The sequence below is a fragment of the Mytilus galloprovincialis genome, chromosome 13 (assembly GCF_965363235.1).
Source record: "Mytilus galloprovincialis chromosome 13, xbMytGall1.hap1.1, whole genome shotgun sequence".
Taxonomy (NCBI): domain Eukaryota; kingdom Metazoa; phylum Mollusca; class Bivalvia; order Mytilida; family Mytilidae; genus Mytilus; species Mytilus galloprovincialis.
The window spans coordinates 72,556,914-72,569,459 of record NC_134850.1 but is presented as its reverse complement, the minus strand read 5'-3'; the positions used below and the strand labels follow the sequence as shown (position 1 = coordinate 72,569,459).

At 31.3% G+C, this 12,546-nt stretch overlaps 2 long non-coding RNA genes across 2 annotated transcripts; both read left to right on the top strand.

Moving 5' to 3' along the window:
• Window positions 1-1,064: 1,064 nt before the first annotated feature.
• LOC143056778 (uncharacterized) lies at window positions 1,065-2,705 on the top strand. Its single transcript, XR_012972506.1, has 3 exons — window positions 1,065-1,141; window positions 1,709-1,794; window positions 2,662-2,705. It is a non-coding gene; the product is annotated as an uncharacterized LOC143056778 (long non-coding RNA).
• A 211-nt stretch (window positions 2,706-2,916) lies between these two features.
• On the top strand, window positions 2,917-6,109 carry LOC143056481 (uncharacterized). The gene is made up of 3 exons (XR_012972368.1): window positions 2,917-3,146; window positions 3,824-3,970; window positions 4,286-6,109. It is a non-coding gene; the product is annotated as an uncharacterized LOC143056481 (long non-coding RNA).
• Window positions 6,110-12,546: the final 6,437 nt, after the last annotated feature.

Genomic DNA, 12,546 nt, shown 5'->3' with positions numbered 1-12,546 from the left:
TTTCTTAAACTATAAGCAATATGTCAACTATATCTGTTGTATGGAAGAATAGTTAGCTGTACATGTCTGCCTGGCATGGTTCATCTGACCTTGACCTGATTTTCATTGTTCATTGGTCATTGCTTAGTTTTCTTGGTTAATGTTAAATTTATGTGGCATTTGTAATAAGGCTTTATATTTAGGACTAACAACATTGTATCAATGATTTGTAAAGAAGGCGAGACATTTAAGCGTGTGCACTCTTGTTAAATACTCAGTTACTTATTTTTATTCTTTTCAAAGGAAAAGATTTTTGTTGCTATAAAGTAAAAGATTTAATTGTGTATGTGTTTGCAAATATTGAAGCGATAAATTGTTTTCATTTTTGAATGCTTAATTAGCAATCAGTTTTAATTTCTATTTATTTGCTTGTATAGTTTTGCTAGGTTAGTATATTTGTTTTTTGTTGGCTCATATGACCTTTAGAGTAGGGTTAGGGTTAGGGTTAAATAATTACTGTTTGTTTTTAACATAATAAGGCACCTTAAATAACTTCATCTATTGACAATTAAAATTGGTACCTTTGAAAACAATTTTAACAATTTGAAATTATTCCTTTTATGAGTATTTTGTTTCAAACATTTGTCCAGGGTTTTTGCAGTTGAACCACCTAGTTATCAAGAATAGAACATATGGGAAATGAGATACTAAGATACTTTTTATTGACTTTCTCTATTAATATTTAGCTCATATTTTATTTAATTTGTATAACAATTAGTTGCAGATTACATGTAAATTGAAGTTCCATTTAATCTACATTCGTATTCCTAAAAAAAATCATGAGCTTTAATGACTGTTTTTATACCTCTTTGATCTTAGTTGTAGGTCACTCAGTGGCGGATCCAGAACTTTTCATAAGGCAGGCCCGCTGACTGACCTAAGAGGGTGGGGGGGGGGGTGTACTCCAGTCATGCTTCAGTGATTCCATTTATTATATCAACCAAAATTTTTCCATGAAAAAGGGGAGAGGAGGGATCCCTTGATCCGCCTATGTCAATGTTAAGTTTTCATACTTGTCTTTTGCAAAATATCATTAATATAGTCTTTTGTCTATTTTTAGCCTGTAGATGAAAACCTTTTGAAAGCTGATAAGAATAAAAAGGTGAGCCAGTATCATAATAACACTAAGCATATCATGTAGTAATATTTTACCTTTTCATCACACATGTCAAAGGTCAAAGTATACAAACTATATATTTTGCTACTAGATATAGATAGAATCTCATCAAGAGCTGTTGCATGTTTCAAATGAATTTGTTTCGTTTAAAGGGTGAAAATTTTTAAATGAAAAACTGCATGAGTGGACTTTGAAAACAAAAAAGTCAAAGTATTTACTGTTAGAATTATTCAACAACTTTATACATATTTCCCATAATATCTGGAAGTTATTCAGCTATACATTTTTTTACTCTCCATTTCAGTCTCCATTTTCAAAAGATTGAATCTACCAACTATCCCCCATGATGACTACAATTGTATATATCAGTAATCATTTATAAAAAAAAATAAGTAGAACATTACTAGAAAGAAATTTCTTTGTTTCTGAAAAATGAGAAAGTTGAGAGGTTTTTACACTACTCCAATGCTATGATTGTCTTAAAGTTTATTATTGTTTTTAAGCTTTTCACAAATGTGTGAATTGAAATAATGCCCTCTTATCACATTACAGAAAAATGAGCCACCAAAGAAGTCTTAAATAATTAACAAGAAACCAACAGCTGACGACGATGACACTTCTGTTTACAATATGGATAAGTAAGTTTATAAAGGTCGCATTTCTTTCTAACCAAAATTTGTAAATGTTGTGTCACTTTTGTTATTGTTTCTAAACGCTACAAAAGTAGAAAAAAATACATCGTTTAATAAGTCTTTACTGACCCTGTTTGAACTTTTAATAATGCATGCATATATTGTTGGTAAACAGACTTTTTACAAACGTAGAAACAAATACTTCAGGTAGAAGTTAGAAACAAATGTAGCGTTTGTATTAACAAACGACAAACTGCAGACGCATTTTTAGCAGTTTGCATAGTTTGTCAAAGTTTCTGTAAACTTTACAAACGTATGTTTAAAAGAAATGATCAAAACATGTGCGCGCTTAGCTGTTTGTATCGTTTGTGTTGGAAAGAAATGCACTCATAATCACTTCCTGGTAGAATCAACCTAAAATGGTCTAAATTATCTCCCTTGACAAAAGTGAGGGGTGAAGACAAAGTTTTATTAATGTTAATGAATAAAATGGGAAATAATCTATACATGTAAAGCAATGACAAATATAAATAACAACATAAAAAAACGCACATCTAGTTTTATAATGTATACTGAAAATATTCAAATCACGTCTGCTTAAGATTAATGGTGCTTTATCTAGATTACATGCTTTCACAGATGATTGTAATCAAACATCAATTAGTATAAAATCCTCATCAAAATTTTGCTATGAAACGCATACACAATGCTAAAAACAATAGCTTACAGACAGAGTTTGAATTTGGGCTGCAAGTTCCTTGCACTTCTAAATTAATGTCTGTTTATGACTTTGAAAATTGTAATTTATTTTTTTAAGAAATTCTTTAAAATCAACCCATCAATCCTTGAAATATATTTTTTTTTTATTTTCAGTATTTGTATATTCTGTGGTGAAAGGAATGAAAATTTTACAGAAGAATTTGATTTATATTAATTTATGTTTTGTTTTCAGTATTGTATATTCTGTTGTGAAAGGAATGAAAGTTTTACAGAAGAATTTGATTTATATTGATTTATGTTTTGTTTTCAGTATTGTATATGCTGTGGTGAAAGGAATGAAAGTTTCACAGAAGAAGGACTTGATTTATATTAATTGATGTTTTGTTTTCAGTATTGTATATTCTGTGGTGAAAGGAATGAAAATTTTACAGAAGAAGGACTTGATTTACATTACTGGAAACATTGCCCTATGTTAAAACGTTGCACAAATTGTTAACAAGTGGTAGAAATAGCAACATACACAGATCATTTACTCAATGAGTACGAGGCCAAAAATAACTACTCCAAATGTAACCGATGTACTGAAGCCATTCCAAAGTCTGAACATGATCAACATGTGTCTGAAAAGAGCTGTAACGGTAAGTTACCATGGTGATATTATTCTGCCTAAGTTTGAACTAATTTTCACATTAAAGCAGATTTAGTAAAGGTTTTATTATGTGTTGTTATGCACTGCATGCATTGGGAATAAAAACAAATAAAGTCATGAAAAACAAATTGATGCCAAACACTGAAGGTTTCAATAATTGATTTTTAATTTATCATAGATGCCAACTATTTGTCTTGGTTTCTGCTAATTAAGATATGTTTACAATCATTTCTGCAATTCCTGTGTTATATTATCATGTAATATTCATCACTTAAACCATTTTTATTGTTGGCCTTTGGCTGTTGTCTGCCTTTTGGTCAGGTGGTTGACTCTTTGACATATTCCCCATTTTCATTCTCGATTTTATGTTTAGAGTTTTCTATGATTAACCAATGAATGAAATATCTTACAAATAACTTATAGATAGTTGTTTGAGTGCTTGATAAACCATAAACCAATTTGGCTATCAGGATTATCCACAAAACGTACTGACTCAATTTTGATGGTTGTTTAATGTAAATGAGATTTGACATCCTACTGTTAAGAAGATTAGGTATTAGTGCAAATGAGACAACTCTCCATCCAAGTCATAATTGATATCAGGTTCCTGATTTAATAATAATCCATATTATACATTAGATATGAACTTTGACATTTTTATTTCAGATGCCAAAAGTTCATCAAACCACTGTCCACTTTGTCACCAGAATGTCTCATCTGGTGAAGACGGCTGGAAAAACCATCTGATGGGCAAAGATGGCTGCAAACAGAATCCTCGGCGTCTCCTTTCACTAAATAAAAATCCATCAACAGGTAAATACACATTCATACACACATATGTTACAATAAGGGCTACGATAATTTCATTTATTTCCATTACACAAATCCAATTTATCCCTAAATCATTTAAAATTGTTTTCCCTCTTTTTCTGGCATATTTTTTTAAAGACACCATTTAATATGTATTCATGTTTATTTATATGCATTTAGTTAAGCTCTTATTAACCTTCAAAAACTTATATATTTCCTCTGAATTTCATTTTAAGAGTACAGTTAGTACTTTTAAACATAAAAAAGATTTAGATTTTAAATATAAAACTTTTCAGATAAAACTATTATATATTCCAGGTGGAACTTCAAAGAATAAACCAAAAGCCACAGGAAAGAACAAGAAGACTCCAAGATAACTTTTTAAGACTAGACAATTTATAGTGCTATATTTTATAGGAGAACATTATTATGATATATAGTTAGACTATATAACACTATTGTATAACATTGATCACATGACCAATCTTTAGCAGGGAAAAATTTCTTGCTTTCTTAGATGGGGAAATATCTCAGATTAAGATTTATGTGAGAGCAGTCAAACATCTGGTTTGGACTCCTAGATATGGCCCAGGAATTTAGATATAGCTTTAAGTGGAATAGTTTGGTCTAGTTCACAGATCTGGGTTTAAATCTTAGTTTAGTTTCTGAGATGAGACTTCTGGTCAGGTTCTTGCACTGGTATCATCCACTCTGATTTGTACCTCATTAATCCATATCTGCCTGTGATGGTCAGGTTCTTGCACTGGTATTAGCCACTCTGATATGTATCTTAGCCACCAATATATGCCTGTGATGGTCAGGTTTTAGAACAAGACATGTTTTCATACTGGTAGAGCCAACAAAGACGTTGGTTTTATTTCTATGCCACCTGTTATGCATCTATGTAAACTACAAGCTCTCCTAACATTCTTGATAAATGTAAGTTGCACAAATAAGTCTCATACAGAGAGATGTTTTATCTGTGGTATATATGGTACAGTACTGTTTATTGTACAAGACTGAATCATATCCTTCAGATACCTTTGTGCCTTCTGATTGCTGTCTTATTGTCTGTTTTTATTTTTCCATTTTCCATTTTATTTGTTTTATGAGTAAGTAAATTACATTAATGTGTTTTCCATGTATACAGTTCTCTATTCTGTCCTTCTTAACATATTTAACATTTTAGTAATTATGCCCAACCTAGGATAGTAGAGGGGCATTATGTTTTCTGGTCTGTGCCTTCGTTCATCTGTTCGTTCATCCCGGATGTTTGTTCATCCGTGCGTCCGTTTGTCCCGCTTCAGGTTAAAGTTTTTGGTCAAGAAAGTTTTTGATGAAGTTGAAGTCCAATCAACATGAAACCAAGTACACATGTTCTCTATGATATGATCTTTCTAATTTTAATGCCAAATTAAATTGACTCCAATTTCGTGGTCCACTGAACATGTAAAATGATAATCCAAGTGGGGCATTCGTACTATTAACACATTCTTGTTTTTTTTAAAGTCCATTCATAGTTAAGTTTTCTTTGGTTTGGGAGCGGGATAAAGGAATGGTAAATTGTCCAACCACTCACTATAAAACATGAAATGTAAAAGAAAAAAAATATTTTAAAACACAAAACCTTCAACTTTTGACCTTTTCAACATGATTTTATCATCAAAACATTACTTATGTGACATTTGTAATATTTTCTTTCAAAACAGTTAAACTTATCTTGCAAAAACAAATGGTCGAAGTATGATAAAATGAACTGGAATATGAAGTCATAACTTAAAAGAATCATAGGAATATTTAATTTCATCTGATAAAAAATTTACTAGGCAAGTTTTTTTATTTTTATTTTTAAATTGAGTTGATTTGCTAGATTAAGTTAACAAGATATTGCAAGGTAACATAGGTTGATTAAGGAAAAATTATGTTTTATTTAATACAATTCATTCATGAAGACCCATACAACAAAAGGTGTTAAATTACAGTTGTTATGAACTATGAAATGTTAATATTTTATGCAGTTGATGATGTTTTTGTATGTGTATTACTATGTTAATGAACTCCATATTTATATCTGAAATATTATACAATAGTTTATAAGAGTTTTATAAAGAAAAACTTGCCCTCAAAGATGAATTCCTCTGGTGCCAATACTGTGGATTTATTATTATTCGTTGGATACCAATTTCCGTGGATTTCGTGGGTACAGGAGAACCACGAAATTAAATGTTCAACGAATAAAATATTTTCTATAGGTTTGTATGCAGACTTTGTCAAAACCACGAAATTAAAAATCAACGAACATGTAATTTTTCCTCTATCCACGAAAATTGGTACCAACGAAAATAAATGAATCCACAGTAGATGTATTGTTAAGATTTATTTATGTATAATTATTGTGTAACATATTATAGAATAAAGAATCTCTTTCATATCAAATTATGACTTAGGTTTAATACCTCTTGCATACTTCTTCCTTTGGAATTATGGTCATCTTGCAAAGATGGGTGTTATAGAAAATTTAGTCATTCAGGCATCTTGCACATATAGACCTGTAAAAAAACTACCATCATTTAAAATAAAAAGATTGGATTTAGAATTTGAAAACAGTCGAGATCACCACCCCTAAACTATTTATATTCATGTATGGGACAATATAACAAATCAGATGAAATATTGGGTGTGTCCCTTGGGTTACCCACCCCTCCTGTTTGAAAATTTGAAACTATTTGAGATCCTCACCCCTTAACCATATATATACTCCTGTATGGGACAATATAAAAATTCAAATGAAATATAGGGGGAGTCCATGGGGTCACTGTACACCCTCCAGAGTGAAAGTGTTTGAGACCTTGGAAATGGTCAAGATCCTCACCCCTAAACCATATATACTCCTGTATGGGACAATATAACAAATCAAATGAAATATAGGGGGAGTCCCTGTGGTCACCCCATCCCCTCCTGTTTCATAAAATGGAAACAGTCGAGATCCCCGCCTCTAAACAATATATATTCATGTATGGGTCAATATAACTAATTAAATAAAATATAGGGGGAGTTCCTGGGGCCACCCTACCCCCTCCTGTTTAAGAACTTTGAAACTGATGAGATCCTCTACCCTAAACCATATATATTCATGTATGGGACAATATAACAAATCAAATGAAATATAGGGGAAGCCCCTGGCGTCACCCTAACCCTTCCTGTTTGAGAACTTGAAAACCCTCAAGATCCCCAACCCTAAATATATATATTCATGTATAGGACAATATAACAAATCCTTTACATTTACTATGGGCAAGTCAGTCAGACCTCACCTTTGATCCTTGTTGTAGTGAACATTTGTCTGATTTGTGTCTCATAACTTTTGTACTATAGAACACAAACTCAGTTTTCTTTACAGGGAAACTAGTACATTCATACTATTACATGTTCGTACTAAGTCAACACGTGCTGAAAACAGTCAATTTAAACCAACGTTAACTACCAACTAGATCAACTGCAATCATTGCGAACTTGTACCACTGCAGACTTACCATAAAAATATACATTGCTATATGCATTGCTATTGAAACCTTGATAACATATAAATTATTTGCCTTAATAATTAATTCATTAGATAAACATAAATGTACAATATATGAATGTTTAATGCCACATCAGAGGCGTATTTAGAGGTTTTTTTTTAGGGGACCCGACCCCTTTTGAGGAACAAATTTGGTTGATTATATGGGTCATCTTCAAAAAATGTCCAATTTTGAAATTAAAAATTATTAGAAGTTTCTTATTCAAACAACCCTCTCCATAAGCAAATCAAAACAAACAGTACTTAAAGAACAACATATTAAAATATGCAATCTTAATGATGTCATACAAGAATATCTTGAAACATTTTTTGATCGGTGGTACAATATTTTGTCTATCCTGTTACCATTTTCAAAGGAAATTTTGGGTTATTAAGAAAAGGTTTAGATAAAATGTTACGCTGGATTTACGTAGTCAATTAGATGGTTTTCAAGAGAATAAACTTCTATATATATTCATTCTGTAATATAATAGATTATTTGCCAATGTTTAAGGTTGTACTGAAAATTGCCTCTAACAATTGGTTTCCAAAGACTGTAAAAATTAGCACCAGTAATGCAACTCTAAGATAGCAATTTATATTGTTTGGCATTTTTTCACCCTTTCAAATAAACCCAACATCAAGTAACTCCCTCATAAGTGAGTTTACTTTTCTCTTTATTTCATTGGTAACAGGAACGTACGTTTCTGATATATCACTATATAAAAGTCTATCCTGTTACCTTTTTGTCTATCCTGTTACCGCGATATCAGTATTGCACCTGCAAATGCTTATAATTGGAAGGTTAAGACGTTATAACCTTAAGATGAGTGCAAACAACGAAATATTTCATTCGTTTTGCACCTTTATGTTAAGATAAAAAAATTAACGATGTTTTTGTCTACAATTGTCTATCCTATTACTGTAACCATATTAACCATAGTAACAGGATAGACAAATTTCTTCGTTTTTGATTGCTGTTGTGAAATAACTACACCCTTGGGTGAAGTGATTATGGTTCTCTATTGTGAATTTGGTTTCCAACACGTTATTGCACTTTTTACAAGCATACTGTTGGTGTAATTAATCAAAATTGTTGGTGACAGCATAGACATGAAAACAAGTACACTCTATTTTTTTCACTAAATGTCTTGAAATTTCTTTTCTCTACACTGTCGTTCAAGAAACAAGGCGTTTTAAATGAAAAGATTACTTTGCACTTTTGAGATCAACACTGACTGATTCAATATTCATAGGGAGAATAATTTAACGGCTGATTTAAGTAGCGGTAACAGGATGGACATGAACCTCCCGTACGCTGATTCAATTTACTTTGTAGATAATATGTTACATACAATGATAAAGAAGCTACGATTTTTCGTAAGAGTAGTAATTAACGTTCTTAAAAAGTCCCTTTTGCAGATATCAAGGCGATTGCAAAATTGAAAAAAAATTCATTTGAAATGTGTATGTCTGACACTGTACGCAAACAAATACCCCAAAAAATCGGACTTAAATGCAGTTTAATCTTATCAAAATAGATGTAAGGTGTGTTTATTATTAATGTTCTGGGGCCGTATGCAAAAAACATCTTAACTTAAGTATTCCTTAAACTTAGATTTTACTAAGAATTTACTTAGTTAAGTAAAATTCTTAAGCGGTATGCATAAACTTTCTTAAGTCTTCACTTAACTAAGGAATACTTAAATCGGAACCTTTCTCTTATTACCGTATGATACTAGCTCATCACATGTACTCATCCGTGTAAAAGTTTGTTATGATTATTTAAATTTATTGATCAATGCATGATTTTATTTTAAAGAGCTGGGGTTAAATTGATATTGGTATGTAAAACAATTCAAAAGAACGTATAAACATAGTATAAATGATGAAAAATAGGCGCATATAAGACAACGCTTTTTAAGGTTGATGTTTTTACGGATGAGCATTGGAAGAAAAATATTTCAGTAACCCAAATGAATAATCTTTAATCATCTTTTAATGGGTGTAATATTTTTTGGATACAACAATATGTTTTAAACTCTAACAAAACATGATCAAGGTTTTAGTGGCGTAGCACAAGACTAAGGGTAACATTGTAAGCAAATGATTTTAGAAAACATTTTTTTTCAATAAAATGCTCACTAATTATAGTTCAGCTTATTATGCGCTGACATCTCCCTTTCCAGATCCCTTGTTTACATTTGCTTATGATTTGAAAAAAATCTATGAGAAATTCACATTTTTATCACTTCCCTTTTACAACAAAAAAAAGGGGGGGGGGTAGAATTTTTTTCCAGGAATCCATATACAAACAAGGACATTTTTCAAAAGTCCTACACTCTTTACTGACACAAATTATGACAGTAAGTATATTCTCAACATCTTAACGTACTTAGCAATATTTTCGAAACCGCAATATATCTCATTGAATATATAATGAAATATAAAAAAAAATTTAATACGACTAAGGTATCATAAATATCTTATATGATCTTATATAAACTTCGAATTCCATGAGGTGTAGCAGTGGGGACTTTTGACTTCCGCAACAGTGATTCCATAAACAATCAAGTTATTGTTTCAACAAAATGGAGGTCCATGTCCACCTCTCCCCTTTGTATGAAAGAAATCCACTTCTTGGTAGGTCTTAAAACTATTCGATTTTGTCCCTGTAAGTGAAAAATGTTGAGGGTATGCCCTACTTCTTTAAAATAAAACTAAATTGAAAATTAAAATGATCCCCCTCCCCCGCCCAAAAACAACCCATACACACATGATATAAAAAATTTTTTTGCGTGCCCTCTCTTCATTCGTTAATTCTGTTTGAACTTACAGTTACGAATGATACACGCGCGGTGTATTTTAAAAATCTAAAAAACGTGCACGTACAGAGTAAACAAAAGAAAAATAGAACCACGAATAACACGAGTATAAAAACTGAGTACTTTTCGGTATACACACGAGATATGGGAAATAGTATATAACTACCCACTGTTATCTCTTTATTTGTTGATTATACGTGATTTGATGAAAATTACGATGATTGTTAATATTAAGCAATAAATATACGAACAATTAGTATTTTATTACTGATATAGTTATTAATCAATTTAACTGTAGGTAACCTATTAATGTTCTGCAAACAACGCATACTTTCGATTGATTTTAATCTATGTTTGAAAATTTAAGGAAGCTCTATAGGTACCTTAGACTTAAGTGTTATCTTAGGCGTTTCCTTAGTATAAGGATTTTTATGCATACCACTTAAGTTTTGTGGGCGTGACTTAAAACAACCAAGATTTTACTTAGGGAATACTTAGTTTAATATTTTTTTGCATACCACTTAGATAAAAAGGGCGGAGTTTCCTTAACTTAAGTGTTTACTAATGAAAATCTTAACTTAAGTAGCTTTATACATACGGGCCCTGAGTCACAAATTCGACAAGCTTTCATTTAAACGATTACAATGAAATTTCCATTAGAAATTAAAAAAAAAAATAGAATGGGTGTACTGAAAATTCGATATTTTTTTTTAAATGACCCAAATAGGGAATCACTGAAGCATGACTGGAGCGGGTCAGTGGGCCCCCACTTATGATGATTTCTTTTCCGCCTTTGCACATAATAACTTTTGCCTGGTTTTTGGTTAACTGCCTTCATCGCTTACAGCACTTTGATTTTAAGATTGTAATCCGAATATTTTTTTTTCTCCATCGATTTTCGACTTTTGAACAGCAGTTTACCTCTGTTGCCTCTATTTATTCACAGGTTAACAAGGATGAGATCTAATTTGCACCCAGGTTATTAACCAAATGTATTGCAAGATTATTGGTGCTTACGATAAAGCATTTTTTTCGAGCCTTCGACTTTAGTCGAAAAAGAGAAACTAAGCGATCCTACATTCCGTCGTCGTCGGTGTCGTCGTCGGCGGCGGTGGCGTCCACAAATATTCACTCTGTGGTTAAAGTTTTTGAAATTTTAATAACTTTCTGTAACTATCCTTGATTTCTACCAGACTTTGACAGAAGCTGGGAAATATTACATTCACTCTGTGGTTAAAGTTTTTAAAATTTTTATAACTTTCTTAAACTATCTTGGGTTGGTACCAAACTTGAACAGAAGCTTGTTTATGATCATAAGATAGTATCCAGAAGTAAATTTTGTAAAAATAAAATTCCACTTTTTCCGTAGTTTACTTATAAATGGACTTAATTTTTCTGTTGGGAAATATTACATTCACTCTGTGGTTAAAGTTTTTAAAATATTTATATCTTTCTTATACTATTTTGGATTTGTACCAAACTTGGACAGAAACTTGTTTATGATCAAAAGCTAGTATATAGAAGGAAGTTTTGTAAAACAATTAATCTATATTTTTCTTTTAAATGGACTTAGATTTTCTTCCAGGAAACAACACATTCACTCTGTGGTTAAACTTTAAAAAAATTAATAACTTTCTTATACTATTTTGTATTTGTATCAAACTTGGACAGAAACTTGTTTATGATGAAAAGCTAGTATCTTGAAGGAATTTTGTTTTCTTCCAGTTTACATTACATTCAGTCAGCAGTTAAAGTTTTAAACATTTATGAGATTCATAAACTATACCAAACTTGGACAGAAGCTTCTTACAAGCAAAAGATAGTATCAGCATGAATATTTCATTGATTTATTTCCTCATTTTTTGTTGACCCTGTGAATAACAGAAAGAGTAGGCGAGACACTTGGTTCCGCGGAACCCTTACGATATTTTTTTTTATCTCAGTTAAAGATACACTCACTGTTATTCACAATGACATGAGTGTTTTGGACCATTGCATGTCCCTCTCTCTGTATGAACTAAAGCTGTTGGAACACATTTCAGTTCTTTGAGTTCTCACATTATATTTGGAAATGTAAATTTGACAGAGAAAATAAGTAAGATATCAATAGATTGATTACATTCTTCTAAATTTAAATCCTCCCGTATACAATTCATAGACACAGGTATTTCCACATTTCAAAACGGGGATGT